Source organism: Natator depressus, chromosome 2 (assembly GCF_965152275.1).
Source record: "Natator depressus isolate rNatDep1 chromosome 2, rNatDep2.hap1, whole genome shotgun sequence".
Lineage (NCBI taxonomy): Eukaryota > Metazoa > Chordata > Testudines > Cheloniidae > Natator > Natator depressus.
This window is the reverse complement of record NC_134235.1, coordinates 46,076,096-46,097,325: the sequence shown is the minus strand read 5'-3', so window position 1 is coordinate 46,097,325 and position 21,230 is coordinate 46,076,096. Positions and strand designations below refer to the sequence as shown.

The 21,230-nt window shown below is 45.0% G+C and overlaps 1 long non-coding RNA gene across 1 annotated transcript in view; it reads right to left on the bottom strand.

Annotated features, from left to right (window-relative positions):
* Positions 1 to 2,232: 2,232 nt before the first annotated feature.
* Positions 2,233 to 21,230, bottom strand: part of LOC141981330 (uncharacterized) — a 99,944-nt gene continuing 80,946 nt past the window's right edge. The window contains exon 3 of the long non-coding RNA XR_012637735.1: positions 2,233 to 3,034. This is a non-coding gene — a long non-coding RNA (uncharacterized LOC141981330). The remainder of the gene's footprint in view (positions 3,035 to 21,230) is intronic.

The window sequence follows — 21,230 nt, the reverse complement described above, 5'->3', positions numbered from 1 at the left end:
ATATATTTGGTACATAATAAGTTTTCAATATCACTCTGTTATATTAAGATTGTCTGCCACTTCTAGACTATGCAATTCAATGACTTTTATTTCTGATATGAGAAAGCAGAAATTAAAATTAATTTCTCAGGTTTAGGATTCAATGAGCATTTTATCTCATCATCCTCAATTTCTGTCTGTACAAGATTACCCTGTAATTCATGAGCAGGAGGTAAGCCTATTTGCTGTGATACATCAAGAATACTATGAAGCATGCAGTATTATGCTCAGGAGCTGGCTTGCTGCCATTTGGGAATTCTGCAGATGCTACGTCAGATACTCTTTCTATTCCACTTTCACTTCTAGAGATTTTCCAGGACCATCATGATAAACCGGACATATAGTATCTGATCGGGGGAGACTAAGGTTATGTCCGCACTGCAGTTACTTGTCTGTGTACTGCTAGATTGTGTACCCCATACCCACACAGAGGGTCCACATATGTTGTGCTGGGCATATGTGTGTGCTGTGCACAGGCATATACCCTCATCCACACCACTCCTTTTTGGTATGCTTTGTCAGTGCCAACATTTAAGGGGCTATATCCCAGAGTCCTGTGTGTCACAGGAGACACGCTAGGAATGGCCTTGCTCGTGTTGCTGGAACTGTACACCACTGTCACGCATTTGACAATAGTGGCTCCCTGTTATCTCTCAGCAAATTTTTGATGTAGCAGTAATTCAAGCTGGTTCTTCAGGTTTAACATCAGGGCAAATGTGGTTGATCCACCTTTGTAGCTCACCAAACCCCTTCACTGAGCAATATGTAGAGGGGTCACCATTAGCAAAGAACATCTCTCTGGCAAAGGTGGCGGGGTGTGCTCTACAATACTGAAAAGCCACTTCTCTTTTCCTTTCCAGGTTTTTGCAGAAATCACAGTCATGTGCTGTGAATCCTGCTACCTCATTCCAAACCTCAGGGAAGTATCACTTTGCTTATACTCAGAAAACAAGGTGTCATAAATGTAAAGGGAAGGGTAAACACCTTTAAAATCCCTCCTGGCCAGAGGAAAAACCCTTTCACCTGTAAAGGGTTAAGAAGCTAGGATAACCTCGCTGGCACCTGACCAAAATGACCAATGAGGGGACAAGATACTTTCAAAGCTGGAGGAGGGGGGAGGAGAAACAAAACTTTCTCTCTGTCTGTGTGATGCTTTTGCCGGGAACAGAAAAGGAATGGAGTCTTAGAACTTAGTAAGTAATCTAGCTAGGTATGCGTTAGATTCTGTTTTGTTTAAATGGCTGATAAAATAAGCTGTGCTGAATGGAATGTATATTCCTGTTTTTGTGTCTTTTTGTAACTTAAGGTTTTGCCTAGAGGGATTCTCTATGTTTTGAATCTGATTACCCTGTAAGGTATTTACCATCCTGATTTTTACAGAATGATTCTTTACTTTTTCTTCTGTTAAAATTCTTCTTTTAAGAACCTGATTGCTTTTTCATTGTTTTTAAGATCCAAGGGTTTGGGTCTGTGTTCCCCTATGCAAATTGGTGAGGATTTTTATCAAGCCTTCCCCAGGAAAGGGGGTGTAGGATTTGGGATGATTTTGGGGGGAAAGACGTTTCTAAGTGGGCTCTTTCCGTGTTATATATTTGTTAGATGCTTGGTGGTGGCAACAATAAAGTCCAAGGGCAAAAGGTAAAATAGTTTGTACCTTGGGGAAGTTTTAACCTAAGCTGGTAAAAATAAGCTTAGGGTTTTTTTTTCATGCAGGTCCCCACGTCTGTACCCTAGAGTTCAGAGTGGGGAAAGAACCTTGACACAAGGTGCACACACAAGTGAAGTGAGCAGTAACTTTTATTTACATGCATACATCAAATGCAGAGATAAATGGTTTGTAACAGGGACAAATGAACCAAAAAAAAGGGCCAAATCCCCTCAGAAGTGGGCAAACATTACTTTCTGTGTACACATCTCTCCACCCTGGCCCTCCCGCTTGCCCTGAGACATGGGGAACAACTACAAAATATTGTGGAGGGGAACAAACATAGATGTGTCCTGCATGGGTTTGGGGGCCAAACAAGGGCTGGGCTATATATAGGGTGACCAGATGTCCTGTTTTTTTGGACTTTTTCTTATACAGGTGCCTATTACCCCCCCCCACCCATCCCATTTTTTCCACAGTTGCTATCTGGTCACCCTAGGCTATAGGGACTGTATTGGACTCCTTGTTCCCTTCCTGGATGCTCCAGAGGGTTCCCCTGAGAGAGGGGTTTTGGGTGACTGAGAAGGATGTGGTGCTGGGCATCCAGCATGCTCCTTCCCAGTAGTAGAGGAGCTGGGATTCATTGCCTCAGCAGCAGGCTGGGTGGCAGCTGATGGATGCAGGGGAGGTGGTGGTGCTACCTGTTCTGGGAGAGGAACAGTGGAAATTACTGTGGGTGGGCCCCAAAAGTCTTTCACCCCCACCTTATGTGGACCAGGGATTCCATGACTGTATGATCCTGTTCCCCCATTCATACTCCCATTCCTTGTGGGCATGATCTCATTTTCTGCTGTCTTTCCATGCCTCATTCTGCCTAAGAGCCCGATCCTCCCTTGCCCTAAAAAAGTCCAACTACTTCTGATTCCTTCTGTCTTTGCCAAAAAGCTGGTCCTTCAGGGTTGTTTGGTGTCTTCCTCTGCTCCTGCCTTCCCATTGGAATGGGTTCCCTGTTGGCATGGGAATGTCCTGACAAGTCAAACACATGGCTAGCATTATACTTCATTTCTCCTTTGAAGGAACCTAAGAAATCTCTGCATATAACACAAGTCTGCTGCCGAAGGCCACAATATTGATATATTTTTAGCATTGCAGGAATGCTACTGTTACAACCTCCTCTCTTCAGTCTACTTTTTGCAGCCTGTGAGGAAGGAGTTAAGGGTAAAAATGGTTTACAGTGCATCAATGAGTTGGTTGGAGTGTAGACTGGCTCCTTCTAGAGTAGTTATCAGTCATCCTTTTTCTTCTTTAAAGGTTGGCCATCACTTGGAGAACAGAGCAGTCCTGAAGGTACTGGAATGGAAAAGAGAAGTAGCTTTTCAGTATTGTAGAGGACACCCGGCCACCTTTGCCAGAGAGATGCTTTTGCTAATGGTGACCCTTCTACATATTGCCGACTGAAGGGATTTGGTGAGCTACAAAGGTGGATCAACCACATTTGCCCTGATGTTAAACCAAAAGAACCAGCTTGAATTTCTGCTACACCAAAATTTTGCTGAATTATGCTTAGAGGACTGCGTGGCAATTTGAGGGGAAATTCTAAGATAGCAGATTGACCGCCCATGGAAGAGGAACAGAGAACCACAGAGAATGCCCACCCACCCGCAAACCACCACTACATCTCCAGAAAGTCCGGCCCTGTCATAAATATAAAGGGAAGGGTAACCATCTTTCTGTATACAGTGCTATAAAATCCCTCCTGGCCAGAGGCAACATCCTGTTACCTGTAAAGGGTTAAGAAGCTCAGCTAACCTGGCTGGCACCTGACCCAAAGGACCAATAAGGGGACAAAATACTTTCAAATCTTGGAGGGGGAAGGCTTTTGTTTTGTGCTCATTGTTTACGTGGTTGTTCTCTCTTGGGACTGAGAGAGGCCAGACAGAAATCCATCTTCTCCAACCCATCCTAATCCAAGTGTCCAATATTGCAACCAGTATCGGTAAGCCAGGCAAGGCGGATTAGTTTATCTTTTGCTTTATGTGAATTTTCCCTGTGTTAAGAGGGAGGTTTATTCCTGTTTTCTGTAACTTTAAGGTTTTGCCCAGAGGGGGATCCTCTGTGTTTTGAATCTGAATACCCTGTAAAGTATTTTCCATCCTGATTTTACAGAGATTATTTTTACCTTCCTTTTTGTTTAATAAAACCCTTCTTTTAAGAACTTGACTGATTTTTCCATTGTTCCAAGATCCAGGGGTTTGGGTCTCTGATGATTTTGTAACCAATTGGTTAGGATATTATTCTCAAGCCTCCCAGGAAAGGGGGTGTGTAGGGCTTGGGGGGATATTTTTTGGGGAAGATGTCTCCAAGTGGGCTCTTTCCCTGTTCTTTGTTTAAAACGCTTGGTGGTGGCAGCATACTGTTCAAGGCCAAGGCAAAGTTTGTACCTTGGGGAAGTTTTTAACCTCAACTGGTAAGAATAAGCTTAGGGGGTCTTTCATGCTGGTCCCCACATCTGTACCCTAGAGTTCAGAGTGGGGAAGGAACCCTGACAGGCTCCTGTGTCCAGCGAACAGCATTGAAAGAGACAGGGAAACAAAGAATAGCATCACAAGTGTATTTTCTTCCCTGAAGTTTTCGATTAACACCTACAAGTCAGTCACCGCTCTGCTGCTAAGGGACACAGCGTTGTGTCTGTGGAACAGCTGGAGCAGATGCTTCATCCACCCACCTCTGCTTCTCCTCGCTTCTGCAGAATGGCTTGGCACAGGGAAAGACCACACACCAGGGACTGGGAACAGTAACAAACATTTGAAGTGGCCACAGGGAAAAAGAACTGCTCTGACTTTCGTCAGACAAATGGTTCCCTTTCCCTTCCTGGACCCACACCCAGATACCAGCAATCCCCATCCCCATTCCGCACAGCTCCTGTTTGCAAGGGGAAGGAAAGATGGTGGGAAGAGGGGTGGTTTGGGGTCCTGAACAACTATAAAATATCAGAGAACTGTTCTTTCCCTACCTGGGCCCTTTTGGAACCACCTCCCTTTCCTCACAGTCGGCATGGCCCAGGGACTATCGCTGGTCAGAGTGCTGGCCAACAAGTGCACGGGCACAGGGACCACTCATTGATATTCTGTTATAGCTTCTGCGAAATGCTTTACAGTGGTTCATGGGATTTCAATAAAATGTTTGATTTACAGCTGTGTCTTGCTCGTGTACAATGTTAGGATGGAGTGGGGTTGGGTGTGGTGAGGGGCTGGCTTCAGGCATGTATCACTGGAGCAAGAGGGGATATTTCCAGGGAGTGTGGGGGTATATTGTAACTTGTCAAACTCAGATTCTGGTTCCTGCTGTAGCTCCGGCTCCTCAGAGAGGGCTTCTTCAACCAGGTCTGGGGGGTAGAGGAGCAATGGGCCCTTCTTCCTCCCTGATCTACCAGGGCTTCCTCCAGGACTTCTTCAGAGGTTCCGGCTTCCTTCTCACCCTGCCTCTCATTTACATTCAGTCATCTGATGAGGCCAGTGGGGTTGAAGAGGAGGGTCAAGGAGGGGATCGTGCCTGGACAACAGGTGAATCCACACTTTGCACAGGCTAGCTCGCTGGCTGCACCCCTTCTGCCCGAGGGCCTGCCCCCTTGCATGCTGGACCCATCCCCCATAACAGAAGAAGCCCTGAAGGGCCCCCCCCACCATTAGAGGAGCCCCGGCGTGTCCACTCCAGCCACAACAGACCACTCCTCTCCCGAGCACCAGTCTGGTTCCAGCCACACTGGGCTGAGCCACCACCACCACCACCACCACCACCCTGAGCTGTGGGCTGAGCCTCTGCCCCACCCCCAGCTGCTGGTCCCGGCCACGCCAGGTTGAGCTGCCGGCCGGGCCAGGCCTCCAGTCCAAGCTGAGCTGCTGCCCAGGCCGAGCCGCTGGGCCAAGCCGTGGGCCATGCCGAGCCGCCAGGCTGGGCTGCTAGCCAGGCCGAGGCGCCAGCCCCACTTCCTGCACCAGGCCAGCCCCAGCGCGTGGCTGAGCCACCTCACTCCCCCATCAGACCCTCCTGCCCACTGCTGGCTCGCCACATTCCCTGCTCCTTCCTGTGCCCCGGAGGAGAAGGGACGCAGTGAGCAGTGGCAGGCAGGCAGCAGCAGCAAGCAGTAGGGGCCTCGAGGAAGGGGAAGGGACAAGGCCACCATGGCTCAGGTGTCCAGCAGTGAGTCTGCAGCAGCTGCGCCAGGCTTAGCCTTCCCTGGCCTGTTATACCTGCCACTCATGGCATTGTGACTGAAGTCAGGCTCAGTACTTGCAGCTCTGGAGAGCACCCTATAATTATAAATGGGAATTGCATGCCCATTTGGAGTGGAGACTGGAACCCCTTAATTTTAAACACATTCAAGTCTAATTATAGGTAGGGCCAGTAGCATTGCCTATTATTTAGAATGCCGGGCACTTCCCATTATAAGACCCCATTTTCAGTTGTGTATTATCTTTGACAAATTTTCACCATCTGGCCTGAACTTTTCTATGAAGTGTGTCTGCCTCAGGCTGAAACTTTTTGGAAAGCTTCAGCCAGAATAGTTTAGCTGCTTCCAAAAATGTAGCTCCTAGATTTAACCTTTTGGGCCCAAGTACTAGGTAAGAGTGAAAATGACAACATGAATCTAAAATATAATGATTTTTGGGAATTAAGCGAAGGCTGGGTAGGATAAAAAAATAAAAATTCCCTCTGTAAGTAGGGTACAGAAGTGGATAAAATGAATGAAAAGAAAGGACTGAAAGAGACCGACATCCATATCTATGGGAAAACGCTCTATCACTGGAAAACCATGGACATGGAATTATATAATGAAATTATATGATTAAATAAACAAAAGGAGAAGACTGATAAATATCACAAATATATTGACCTTCTATATCTTGAAGAAATGGGGACACTGTTTCCAAATAAATACAGATGGCCCAGAGAGGAAGGAACAGGAAGAGTGGGAACAGCTTTCTACATGCCCTCACTCATAGTCAAGAAAACCATATGGCTAACTAACTTTATAGCTGTCTTTATGACTGAGTTAACAGGATTATGCTAGTACTAAACTGGGCTTTAAATGTGCAGTCAGCGGCTGTGGCCATCCTGCCCAACTCCTTATTAGGACTTCAGGCAATTTACAGTGGTAAATATGACAGCAGAAATGATATTAATGAAATATTACTACTAACAATAGAACTGGTGCAACTGGATATAACCATAGTAACAGCATGGCTCCCAGCATATGGAGAGATAGCAGGCAACAAATTGGTGGACCCACAGGGAAAAAGCGCCATTAATCACAAAGAAGTTGACTGGGGAATCCCCACATTAGCAAACTGAAATTTAAACACCTAATCAAAAATGAGCTAAGGAAGGAAGGGCAAGATCTGTCGGCAAGTGAAACAAAAGGGAAAAAATTCTGAGAATTATGCCCAACAGTTGAAAATGTTGATATAATCCAAGGCCCTGACAGGAAGAGAGAAGTGGCTCTATTTAGAATTTTTACAGGGAAATGTGGGTTAAATAGTAATTTAGTTCTATTTAACATGCACAGAGATGGATTATATGTAACATGTAAGGTTCAGGAAATAACAGATCATCTCATTTGGGACTGTATAGACTGTACCAGTGAAAGGAGGTGTTTATATAGAAAACTCAGAGGTTTTAAGTTAACCGAAATTTTCCTTCCAGTATCTATCAAGAATACAAGGAAAATGGGGCCAATAAAAAAAGCTCTTCTGCAATTCCTTAAGAGTACCAGGAAAAGTACAAGCTCTTAGTCATGAAAAAGATTCAAAGTACAGTGCATGGTGGTCATATAGATTCAGAAAGTGAGTCTACTGAACCACAGAACCAAAGAAGAAGGGGCTGGAGGGCTGCTCAGCTGGCTGCTGGGGGCCTGACTGTGAGTGGGCAGCGCCAGCCCCTGAGAGAGGGACTGTGATAGGGCTGGGGTTGCTGAGCCAGGGACTGGTAGACTGCGGGCTGGCTGAGCTGTTGCTGGCTGACAGGCTAGGCAGAGTGAGAGGGAAGAGATAACAAATGAAATGGAAATCAGGCTAGACAATGAGGCTATGGAAAGCATTGAGGAAGACTGGATGCAAACCATGAAAAGGAAAAGCGTAGATTTTCTGAAACCAGAACAAAGGTCACCCAATTGGAGGGCAGGAACACAGGAGCCAGGTTTCTCCTTTCCCCAGGGGTGCTCAATCCCCGCTCAGCCTCAGGCCCCGCCCCCACCCCTTCCCCCAAACCTACACCCCTGCCCCACCTCTTCCTGTCCCCGTTCCTCCCTAGGCCCTGCCCCCACTCCACCACTTCCCTCAAGGCCCTGCCCCAGACCTGCCTCTCCCTACCCAGTTCTGCCCCCTCCCCTGAGCACGACCCGTCCCAGAGTCTCCCCCTGGAAGGGAGAAGGAGGAGCTGATTAGTGGGGCTGCCGGCAGGTGGGAGGCGCTGATGGGGGTGGGAGGAGCTAGCTGCCGGTGGGTGCTAAACACCTGCAAATTTTTTTCCATGGGTGCTCCAGCCCTGGAACACCCATGCTGTTGGTGCCAATGGACAGGAAAGGGAAATGAGGAGAATTAAATAGTAGTAAAATCCCTAGGTAAGGACATAAAGATAGGGGATATCAACCCCCTGAGGACTGCAAAGTGGGTCAAAAAAGTGCTGGAGATAGTAAGATCTAAGGAATAACCTTGTTAGTGGAATGTAAAAACAAAAAACAAATAGGGAAATTCCTTAAGACAAAGATGTTATGTACAATAAAAATAAGCTGTCAGATACCCAAATTCCTCACAGGAACAAGATGGGTAATATACGCCAATTGAAATGTCAGAAGAAGAAATAAAGCAAGGAATGATTGAAGATAAGGTGATAACTGCTAGGAGGCTAATTAGCAGAATGTGGTAATAGCAAGTGTTCGAGACCTGTGCTGGTCACATTTAAGGGAAGAATGCTACCAGACTGAGGCCTGGTCTACACTAGGAAATCAGGTCGGTAAAACAACATCGTTCAAGGATGGGAAAAATCCACACCTCTGAGGATTTTAAGTGTAGATGTTTTAAGTGCAGACGTGCTATAAGCCCTGTATTCCTCCTCCTGTGAGATGCTACATGTGCCAAGTATTTGGTCATGTAGCAAATAATTGCAAAGGGAAAATACAGCACAGTAAGTGTTGAGGTGAACATTCATATGATAATTGTGAGGAAGGGACAGAACTAAAATGCTGCAACTGTGGATGTAGGGGATGTACTGAGGCAAAGAGATAGAGAAAGAGATAGATACCCCCCACACACCCCCAAAAAAATTACTAACAACATCTCATATGCAGAAGCTACTAGGAAATACCTAAAAGGGGGAAAAAAAAGAGGAAAAAAGGAAATCTGATAAGGGGAAAAGGAATAGCCAGCAACAAATTAATAGGAAGGAAGTAATGAGTGACATTGGGATAAAAGGAGGTGACATACTACTTATAGAAACAGAAAGATTCATTGAGTTTATGATTGAAGTAATAAATTGTACATCTCGAACAAACAGGAAAGAAAACAGAAAATGAGAATTGTAATTAAAACAGTTGAAAAGTACCTATGGACTAGCAACCTATCAGGTGAATAACTTCATACTTTCCTACGGGAAGGAAATATTGAAGGTTAAAAGAATGGTGGTGACTACCCTCAACTGGAATGCCTGTAGCTCTATAGTGCATTGGCAAGAATTAAAGAAAAAAATATACAGAAGGAAAGCCTGATATAATATGCATATAAGAGACTTGGCAAATAGAAAACAAATGGCTATGAAATTCTGGGATATGGCATATATAGTAGACATGACAGAGAAATAGGAAAGGATGGAAGTGTCTGCACCTTTGTTAAGAAGAACCTGAACTACCTTGAGGTAGAGGTTAAAAAGCTAAATATTGACTATAAAGCTATTGAGACATGCATACAAAACAATTTTGCATCTCTAAGACTTTATAATGTTTATAACCCATTCAGGAAACTAGAGGCTATGGACTGGAAAGAATTAATTGCAGATGTCACATGCCTGTTCATTATCTGCAGTTATCTGATTAGTCACAACAGATTGTGGGGAAGTAAGAAAAATGATATAAACAGAAGATGTCTAGAGCAATTTTGGGAAGACAATAATTTAGTAATATTAACTGATGGAGCACCAAGCCGGTTGAATGCAGCACCCAGAAGCCTCTCTTGCCTGGATCTGGGAATAGCTTCTAGCACTACAGCAAGTAAACACAGCTGGGAAATTTACAGAGAGGAGGCAATGGGTAGTGACCATTTCCTGACGTTAATTATGTATCAAGGAAAAGGAAATACCAAAGACGAGGATAATATCCCCATTTGGAATCTAAAAAAAGCAAATGAAAAACTCTGTAGAAACAAAAGTGAGGAATGTGAATGAGCAATATACACATGAAGATATTGCAGAATGATATTGTAATGTTACAAAGGGAATCATAAAGACAACCAGCCTAGCTATTCCTAGGATACCAGCACTAGTGAAAGATAGGAAAAGTGCTCCATGGTAAAACAAGGAAAGTGAAATGGTAATTAGGGAAAGGACTAAAGCATACAAGACAGCAAAAAAATTCCTTAAATGGCAAGGACATAATGAAATATTGAAAAGTAAGGCAGTTGCACAAAGGGCTACAAAAGGGCAAAAAGAGAAAGCTGGAGAATATACTGTCGGAAACTAAATACAGATACCAATACAGCAGAGGTACATAAACAAAATTAGAAAAATGAATTGAATAAAGAATAAGAGCCACATAATGCCAAGCCATGCAGTGCAGGTCCTGGAGTAATAAGCTCCAACAAAGAAAAAATGGAAATTCTAGCCACTATGTTTCAAAATGTCAATAACAGCAAAGCTCAGAAGACAGAAATTAGGACGAAGAAAAGAACATTCATTATGGATAATTATGAGATGATGAAGAGGTGGGAGTAGAGTGACCAGATGTCCCAATTTTATAGGGACAGTCCCGATATTTGGGGCTTTTTCTTATATAGGGTCCTATTACCCCCCTCACACACACACACATCCCCTGTCCTGATTTTTCACACTTGCTGTGTGGTCACCCGAGGTGGGAGAAGGTTGTGGATATAATTTGAAATGAAAACTTTAGTATGAGAGAACTCCAAAAAGCAACAATAAGGAGCAAAAGCACCAGACCAGCCAGGGATAAAATAAGCTTTGAAATGCCTCAACACCCAAGTGAAAGAAACTTGAGAGTGATACTAAAATGATATAATATGGTGAATAGATGAAATATCTAAGGACTTGAAACGTGATTATTGTTCCAGTGAGGAAGCCGGGTAAGTTGAACTGAGTATACAAGGCATACAGACCAATTGTCCTCACAGCACATTTAGGTAAAACCATGGAAAGAACAGTAATGGGAAGATTACTAGCATACCTAGAAAATAATTGATTAATAGATTAAACGCAAAGCAGGCTCAGAAGAGGTAGGAGTATGATTGACCACATTGTAAGGATAGAGACAGAAGCACAGAAAAAAATGTGAGAACCAAAGAATTCATGATAGTCACCTTCCTGGATGTAGAAAAAGCCTATAATGTGTTATGGAGAGAGGAACAACTTCACAAAGTAGCCTCCATGGGTACTGTAGGAAAAACGTTCGGATGGATAAGGGACTTTTTAAGCAAAAGAAATATACAAGTCTGAATAAGAAAACCTTTTTCCAAAATATATTCCAGGCGTGGTCAAACTGTGGCTTGCAAGCCACATACGGCTCTTTTACAGTTAAATTGCGGCTCCTGGAGCCCACCAGGCCCTGCCCCCTTCTCCACCTAACAGACTGGCAGGAGGGGAGCTCAGGGCTTCTGCCCTGACTTAAAGTACTGGAGCTCGGGGCTTCAGCCCTGCAGGGCATGCCTGCTGGGGCCCCATGGGGCATAAGCCCCAAGCCCCACCATCACCCTTCCACAGGGCAGAATCCCTGAGCCCCAGAAGCAGGCCTGGCTCTCGAGGTTATGAAGATTATTGTATGTGGCTCAGAGGGTCAGCAAGTTTGGCCAACCCTGACATATTCAATTGCAAATGGAACTCCACAAGGGTGTGTAATTAGCTCAACCCTCTTTAACATCATAATAAATAACCTCTCCCAGGAGATGAGTACAGGAATAGGGTTCACATTATTTGTTGACAACTGTGCAATATGGACCAAAAGCAGAAACCTTGAAAGCACCACCAAACGAATCAATGATACACTTAAGAGAAGTGCAGAATGGGGAAACAGGTGGGGCTTCAGATTCTCCATAGGCAGAACTAAGGGAATGATCTTCACAGAAAGAAAATCCAAAAAGATGTAAAGTTATATCTATATGACCAACAGCTAAATATAGTGAAAATTTACAAATTCCTAGGTGTCGTTTTTGGTAACATGCTCTCTTGGAGGGACCATATTGAATACTGAAAATATTTAAAATGAGTGCAAAGGTAGAATTAACTTACTTTAAAGTATTTCTGGAACATTCTGGGCTGTTGGGTAACAAAATGGTGGTAATGCTATACAGAGTGCTAATTAGCAGGGGCGGCAAGTTATATGGGCCCGTGGTGCCTCTGCTCTAGAAAATTCAGGGTCCAGGGGCCCAGCTCCATCAATGTTCGGGGCCAGGTATCTCCCCGACCCTGCCTGCCACCCTATGCGCCTCCCCGGAGCATCCCAGCCTGTACCCTGGGCAGCAGGCGGCTGCCCTGTCGCTCTGCACAGTGCTCCCTCGCCCCCTCGCTACAAAAGGGAGCGGCGCCGGCGGTAGGCTGAGGCAGCGGTTATGCGGAGGGAGTAGGGGAGGAGGCGCATACATGATGACAGCCCTCCCCCCACTCAGCACCCACCACAGGGGAGGCGAGGGGGCTTCCTGGACCTGAGAGGGGCACAGCCCCTAGAAGCACGTGCAGTGATGGTGCCGGGTGAGTGTGCTGCTGCGGGGGGGCGGGCTAGGGGGACTGTGGAGCTCTCCTCTCTGGCCCCAGCCCTGGGGCAGCCTGAACTCCTCATTCCCAGCCCCACCCCACCACAGAGCCCACACCCACAGCCAGAGCCCTCACCCCTCCACACCCCAAACCTCTGCTCCAGCCCTGAGCCCTGCACTAGACTGTAAACCCCTCATCCCCAGCCCCACCCCGCAGCCTTCACTAATGATCTGGAAGATGGCGTGGATTGCACCCTCAGCAAGTTTGCAGATGACACTAAACTGGAAGGAGTGGTAGATACGCTGGAGGGTAGGGACAGCATACAGAGGGACCTAGACAACGTAGAGGATTGGTCCAAAAGAAATCTAATGAGGTTCAACAAGGACAAGTGCAGAGTTCGGCACTTAGGATGGAAGAATCCCATGCACTTCTACAGACTAGGGACCGAGCGGCTAGGTAGCAGTTCTGCAGAAAAGGACCTAGGGGTTACAGTGGACAAGAAGCTGGATATGAGTCAACAATGTGCCCTTGTTGCCAAGAAGGCTAACGGCATTTTGGGCTGTATAAGTAGGAACATTGCCAGCAGATCAAGGGACGTGTTCATTCCCCTCTATTCAGCATTGGTGAGGCCTCATCTGGAGTACTGTGTCCAGTTTTGGGCACCACACTACAAGAAGGATGTGAAAAAATTGGAAGGAGTCCAGCGGAGGGCAACAAAAATGATTAGGGGGCTGGAGCACATGATTTATGAGAAGAGGCTGAGGGAACTGGGATTATTTAGTCTTCAGAAGAGAAGAATGAGGGGGATTTGATAGCTGCTTTCAACTATCTGAAAGGGAGTTCCAAAGAGGATGGCTCTAGACTGTTCTCAGTGGTAGCAGATGACAGAACAAGGAGTAATGGTCTCAAGTTGGAGTGGGGGAGGTTTAGGTTGGATAGTAGGAAAAACTTTTTCACTAGGAGGTTGGTGAAGCACTGGAATGGGTTATATAGGGAGGTGGTGGAATCTTCTTCCTTAAAGGTTTTTAAGGTCACGCTTGACAAAGCCCTAGCTGGGATGATTTAGTTGGGGACTGGTCCTCCTTTGAGCAGGGGGTTGGACTAGATGACCTCCTGAGGTCCCTTCCAACTCTGATATTCTATGATTAATTTTGTTATGTGCACCAATATGCAGGTTTTGGGGAGCGGGACTTGGACCTGTTTGTGGCAAAACCAAAAATTATACAAACCTACCACCCCTGCTAATTAGACCAATTATCGAATATGGATGAGTCAACTGCAAACACAAATCTGAGAAAACTAGACTATATCCAAGCACATTACAGCATACTTTCAGGGCCCAATTAAGGGTCACAATCTCTAACTTCTACTACAGAAAATAGCACAGAAGTACTGCAGAATGCCAGGCACGCTAAATACTTGACAGAATTCTGTCATTACTGATATACACAAACACACATTAATAAATATAATAAAATTATACTATTCAATCATATAAAAGACAAATACTGGGCAAATTAAATAAGAGTAATCATATGGAGGTTATAAATGACAATGAACAGTGAGGTCACATATATTATTATAAGATTCAGAAAGGCAGTGATTCAATATTCTCCACCTTATCACAAACTAGCTGACCTTAGTGATACTAGCAAATAAAATTTATGGTTTTCAGTAACTCAGAAGATTCACTTGCAATGCCTGAGGCAACACAGACCCATATTTTTTATACTTTTTACACAGGTTAGTGCAATAAGCAAATGACCTATCATTGCCTGGATAACTACAGAGCAATGAAATAGTGTTGATACCCTGTTTAATCCAATGTTTGATGTTTTTGACGCATTTCATTTTGTGCCCAGTGAGTTTCTGAGAGAAGTGAGATGGCCAAATATCAGAAAATTATGTATATACTTGACATTTTTCATGCTAATTTTATAATTTTGTGTGTGGTTGGGGAAGTGGTTTTTTCTATAGACTTTTAAAAAGTCCAGGTATTGCCCCTGTAGAGATTAGAAATGAGAAAAAGATTGGATTTTTTTTTCCAAATCTCAGTACTCAGAGCTTGTCTTTGCAAAATCCATGCCAGCTCCTAATTAAGTCAATGGAAAGGTTCCCATTGATTTCAATGGGAGTTGGATTAGGCTTTTTGTACTCAGGAGCCAACAGCTTCCCATGATTTCTCCATGAAATACCTGTACCTCACTACTCTTCATAGCTGTAAAGTGGTGTTGGGTGCCAAAGATTGTGGGCAAGGGTGTTAATGGCATTGCTGGCGGATGGTCATGTCTAATCATGTCAAATCATATAAAATTCTCTCACTTGGAGCTCAACTATTAGATTGACTTATAAATTGTTTATGGTGCACATGAATGTAGACATGACTTTACGTACCAGGAAAAATAATACAAAAAAGGGGGTGGAAATAAAGTCGATACCTTCCTTTCAGTCTTCTAGGATGTCCTGCTTATCTGCATCTGTACCCTAGGGCCTGAGGTTGTCATATATCTTCAACAATCTTTTAAGTCAATGGGAGTTGAGGGTGCTGTACAGCTCTTGAGAGAGATTCAGCAGCTCATAGGAAGGGAGCCTCAGATTATAAACACGCATCTCGGGTTGTGTTTGGTCTTGTACATCTCAATTCCCAGAGCTGGTACTTAATAAACTAAATAAATAGTACTAAGGAATTTGATAGAGCCTAGAAGAAAAATGACCGTGTGTCATATGGAGATAATTGCATTTTGTATTTAAATCTGAGTGATTTATAAATCCCTTTTCATTAATGTAACTGATGGACACCAGACACTCAGCCAGATGTAAAATGAGTCAGCAGTCTCCATGCAGCTCTTATTGGATAGCTATCTGTGTCACAGAATCAACCTCCAGAAGGACAATGACTAGCTATCCCATTGACAGTCTCTGGAGTCAGGCCAAGGACATGGAAACCGGATAGCATTCTCATGCCCAGAGGTGGATCCTCTAGAACTGCCTGGGGCATAGTGATGAGGGCAGTGTGGAGAACAGGGATGGGCAAACTACGGCCCGTGGGCCAGATCCATCCTGCAAGCTGTTTTAAGCCGGCCTGCGAGCTCCCACTTGGGAGTGGAGTCTGGGGCTTGCCCCATTCCGGCCAGGGCGCTGGTTCGGGGGCCGTATCACAAGGCTCAGCCCCGCTCCAGCCGGGGTCCTGGGTCAGGGGCCGCATGGCCCCACTCAGGTTCCTATGTGCTCCAATGGCCCCCTCCAGCGCTCCAAAGGGAGCTACTGGGGTGGTGCCTGCAGATGGGGCAGCATGCAGAGCCGCCTGACTGCACCTCCGCATAGGAGCTGGAGAAGGGACATGCCACTGCTTCCGGGAGTTGCTTGAGGTAAGCACTGCTCGGAGCCTGCACCCCTGAGCCTCTCCCCATGCCTCAACCCCCTGCCCCAGCCCTGATCCCCCTCCTGCTCTCCAAACCCCTTGATCCCAGCCCGGAGCACCCTCCTGAATCCCAAACCTCTCATCCCCAGCCCTACTCCAGAGTCTTCACCCCCAGACAGAACCTCCACCCCTTCCCGCACCCCCACCCCAGCACTGATACTCCTCTCACCCTCCGAACCCCTTGGTCCCAGCCCAGAGCACCCTCCTACACCCCAAACTCCCCAGCCCCAACCCAGAGCCCGCACCCGCAGCTGGAGCCCTTACCCAATCCCATACCCCAACCCCAATTTTGTGAGCATTCATGGCCCACCATACAATTTCTATTCCCCGATGTGGCCCTCGGGCCAAAAAGTTTGCCCATCTCTGGTGTAGAAACTTGCATTGTTTGCACTCAAACTGTCCCTGTTTAGTGAATAAACAGATTAGTTCAGTATTGTCACATTTCAGCAGGACTAAATTCAGCATAATAAAAAACCCAACTAAAAACCCAAAAGCAAAATTGGTTAAAATGTAATAAGAGTAAATGAATGAATGCTGTTCCTCTAAAAAAATTGGTAATGAAAATCCCCTGGGGTGAGATCAGTGACTAAATGATGGTTTTCCACAGTATAAAAAGGTTTGTAAGTTATTACTACTATATTAGTTATTAGAATAAATAATAAAGGAATCAATATGTAAGCACTTAGATGTGGACATTTTGTATCATAAGCAATACATGTTCATAAAAATCAGACCATCCTAAACAGTGCCAATCGTTTCCTTTGATAAAATTACAATCTTGATGGACAAAGGTGATGCAGTAAATTAATTTTACCTACGCTTTGGTAAAGACTTTATATTAGAGTTCTATGCTAAGATCTAAAATTAGAGGGATGCTGAGCATGGATACAAATGTGTCTCATAAAGCAGGTTTCAGAGTAGCAGCCGTGTTAGTCTGTATTCGCAAAAAGAAAAGGGAGTACTTGTGGCACCTTAGAGACTAACAAATTTATTTGAACATAAGCTTTTGTGAGCTACAGCTCACTTCATCGGATGCATATAGCTCATGAAAGCTTATGCTCAAATAAATTTGTTAGTCTCTAAGGTGCCACAAGTACTCCTTTTCTTTTCTCATAAATCAGTAACAAAAAGAGTAATCTCAAATGGGGAAAGATTAGACGCTGATTAAATACAGGGTTCTGGGTTAGGACTGATATTCCTGTCATCTTTGTTAGTGATTCAGAGGACAAAATAAGATATATTTAACCTATGGGTTTGATTCTTCTCTCAAACACATGGTGTAAATCAGGAGTGACTCCAATGAAGTTATTCAGGTGAAACTGTCTTTTGGCTTCCAGGGTACGATGGCATATGAGAGAGGGATGACAAGCAGGACAGATGACACTTAACTGGGAGGAGAGGTAGATACTCTGGAGGGTAGGGATAGGATACAGAGGGACCTAGACAAATTGGAGGATTGGGCCAAAAGAAATCTGATGAGGTTCAACAAGGACAAGTGCAGAGTCCTGCACTTAGGACGGAAGAATCCAATGCACCGCTACAGACTAGGGACCGAATGGCTAGGCAGCAGTTCTGCAGAAAAGGACCTAGGGGTTACAGTGGACGAGAAGCTGGATATGAGTCAACAGTGTGCCCTTGTTGCCAAGAAGGCCAATGGCATTTTGGGATGTATAAGTAGGGGCATTGCCGGCAGATTGAGGGACGTGATCGTTCCCCTCTATTCGACACTGGTGAGGCCTCATCTGGAGTACTGTGTCCAGTTTTGGGCCCCACACTACAGGAAGGATGGGGAAAAATTGGAAAGAGTCCAGCGGAGGGCAACAAAAATGATTAGGAGACTGGAACACATGAGTTATGAGGAGAGGCTGAGGGAACTGGGGATGTTTAGTCTACGGAAGAAAAGAATGAGGGGGGATTTGATAGCTGCTTTTAACTACCTGAAAAGGGGTTCCAAAGAGGATGGCTCTAGACTGTTCTCAGTGGTAGCAGATGACAGAACAAGGAGTAATGGTCTCAAGTTGGAGTGGGGGAGATTTAGGTTGGATGTTAGGAAAAACTTTTTCACTGGGAGGGTGGTGAAACACTGGAATGTGTTACCTAAGGAGGTGGTGGAATCTCCTTCCTTAGAAGTTTTTAAGGTCAGGCTTGACAAAGCCCTGGCTGGGATGATTTAATTGGGGATCGGTCCTGCTTTGAGTTGGACTAGATGACCTCCTGAGGTCCCTTCCAACCCTGATATTCTATGATTCTATGATGAAGTGAGAGGGGAACTTCTTTATCTGTGTGGGATGATCTTTTCTTCTGCCACTGACAAGATGTAGAGTTACTTACATTTTATGTGTTTTATTAAGTTATGTACTTGTGCCTCAAGTCATATAGAAGGGCAATTTTTTTCCACAGAGGATCTAAAAAATAAACATTTGCAGATGATACCAAAATAGGAAAGACTTTCAGAGACTGTGGAAGATAAACTGAGATGACAGCATGATCCGGAGATCTGTTAGAGATGGCCTTATATAAATAGGTTAAGATAAGAGCCAAATGCCGTGATTAAGGAAAAGAAAATGCCACTATAAATTCAAAATGGGAGAGTGTCATAAGATGCCCCCTGCCTGTAGCATCCTCCTGAAACAAACTGTGACAATGACATGCATACCTACCTCAGTTTCCCCTTGCAGAGTTCCTAGAAATAGTTCTTAGACTTTTCAAGTATATATATATATATATATAAGCCTTGTGGAGTTAACTTATTACCTCCCAGGCAAGCTGGACCTAGTGATCTTTGGTTGCAATTAGGGTGACTAGACAGCAAGTGTGAAAAATTGGGACAGGGGGCAAGGGGGTAATAGGAGCCTATATAAGAAAAAGACCCCAAAATTGGGACTGTCCCTATAAAATCGGGACATCTGGTCACCCTAGTTACAATATACCAAAGATCACAAAAGATTCAGGTTGCTTCCAGTCCCAAGAGACTAGTCACTTATCCCAGGTCAATTTGTACCTCAGATCTCACACCAAAGATAACACTTATAGCCAATCCTATAGTAAACTAACTAAGGATTTATTAACTAGGAAAATGAAATGACAGAGCTATTTACAGGTTAAAGCAAGCATGCATAAATACATAAATCAGTTACACCCTATGGTTCCAAAAGGTGACAGAGTTGTAGCAATCTGTCAGCACTGAATGTCTTTTAGGGCTAACCCATGCTAAGCAGCATGGGGATCTCTTGCTTATGTTTAGCAATCTTTGCCCCCAGAGTCCAGACAGCCTAAAAGATCCAGTTTCTCCTTGTCAGGGATTTTTATCCCCTTCACCCCAGGGTCCAAACTGATGGGATGAGTTCATGCATAGGTCTCTTCATCCTGGAGGAAGTTAGGAATGCAGTCAACAGAGCCTCTGTCCCTGGATGCTACACAATACCTCGGATGAGCATTTTACCTTGATTAATGCTTCTCTTCCTGATTGGTGAATTATACATAGGGCCTACCAAATTCATGGCTGTGAAAAACGTGTCATGGACCATGAAATCAGACCTCTTCCACGAAATCCAGCTATTGGAGGAAAGGGGGAAGGACGGGGCTGGGGTATACCAGGCTCCAGCTGCTAATCCCAGCCAGGCTGGGGAGGGACGGGACTTCCTCTTCCCCTACATGCCTGCTCTTATGCGGAGATCACACCCACCTCTCGGTACTTCCCCTGGCTGCAGGAAGCTCTGTGGCTGCTGCCTTCAGTTCAGCACTGTCTTCAGAGCTGGACTCTGGAGGCAGCACAGCCACAGTGCTTCCTGCAGACCAGGGAGGTACCCAGAGGTGGGTCTGATCTCCCCACACCTCCCCAAGAGCAGCCATGCAGGGGAAGAGGAAGTCCTGTCCCGCCTCAGCCCAGTCAGAACAAGCAGCTAGGAGCCCCTGGCTGGGGTGCTCCCAGCAGCACGGGGGAGATCAGACCCACCTTCACCTCCAGGAACCTCCCCTGGTTGCAGGAAGTTCTCTGGCTGCTGCTTTCAGAGCTCAGATCTGAAGGCAGTACAGAAGTGAGAGTGGCAATATTATGATCCCCCTACAATAGCTTTGCGACCCCCCTGGCCCCATTTTGGGTCGGGACCCCAACGGTTACAACACCCTGGAATTTCAGATGTAAACATCTGAAAATGTTAAACTGATTAATTCTAAAACTCTATGACTGTGAAATTGACCAAAATGGGTGGTGAATTGGGTAGGGCCCTAGTTATATAATTACAGAGGTTTACAGTGCAAATATCCACTATAGCTTTATATCATGGGCTATAAAGGTTATAAATGAGATCAGTACATGCAGCATCCTACAAGCATTTCAAAAGGTCTAAACATATTTTTATCAACTTAACTAAATTCAGCATAATAAAATAGCTCATTACCAGCAGGAGAGTGGGGTTGGGGGAGAGAAAACCTTTTGTAGTGAAACACACCCATTTTTTCATGGTCTGTGTGTATAAAAACATCTTCTGTATTTTCCACTGCATGCATCCGATGAAGTGAGCTGTAGCTCACGAAAGCTTATGCTCAAATAAATTGGTTAGTCTCTAAGGTGCCACAAGTACTCCTTTTCTTCTTATGAGAAGAAACTCCAAGAGCTTGGTTTGTTTAGCCTAACCAAACAAAGGCTGAAGGCAGATATGATTGCGCTCTATAAATACATCGGAGGGATAAATACCAAGGTGGAAGAGAAGTTATTTATGTTAAACACCAATATGGACAAAAAAAATGGAAATTAGACAAAGGTTTCTAACCATCAGAGGAGTGAAATTCTGGAACATACTTCCAAGGGGAGCAGTGAGGGCAAAAAACCTAACTTGTTTCAAGACTGAGCTTGATAAGTGTATGAAGGGGTTGGTCTGATGAATCTGCCTATAATGGCATGAGGACCATCTGTGACTGCCAGTACAAAATATCCCCAATGGCTGGAGATGGGACACTAGGTGGAGAGGGCTCTGGGTTACTACAGAGAATTCTTTCCCTGATTTCTGCCTGGTGGGTCTTGCCAACATGCTCAAGTTTCAACTGATCACCATATTTGGGGTCGGGAAGGAATTTTCCCCCAGGTCAGATTGGCAGAGAGCCTGGGGTTTTTTGCCTTCCTTTGCTGCATGGGGCACAGGTCACTTGCAGGTTTAA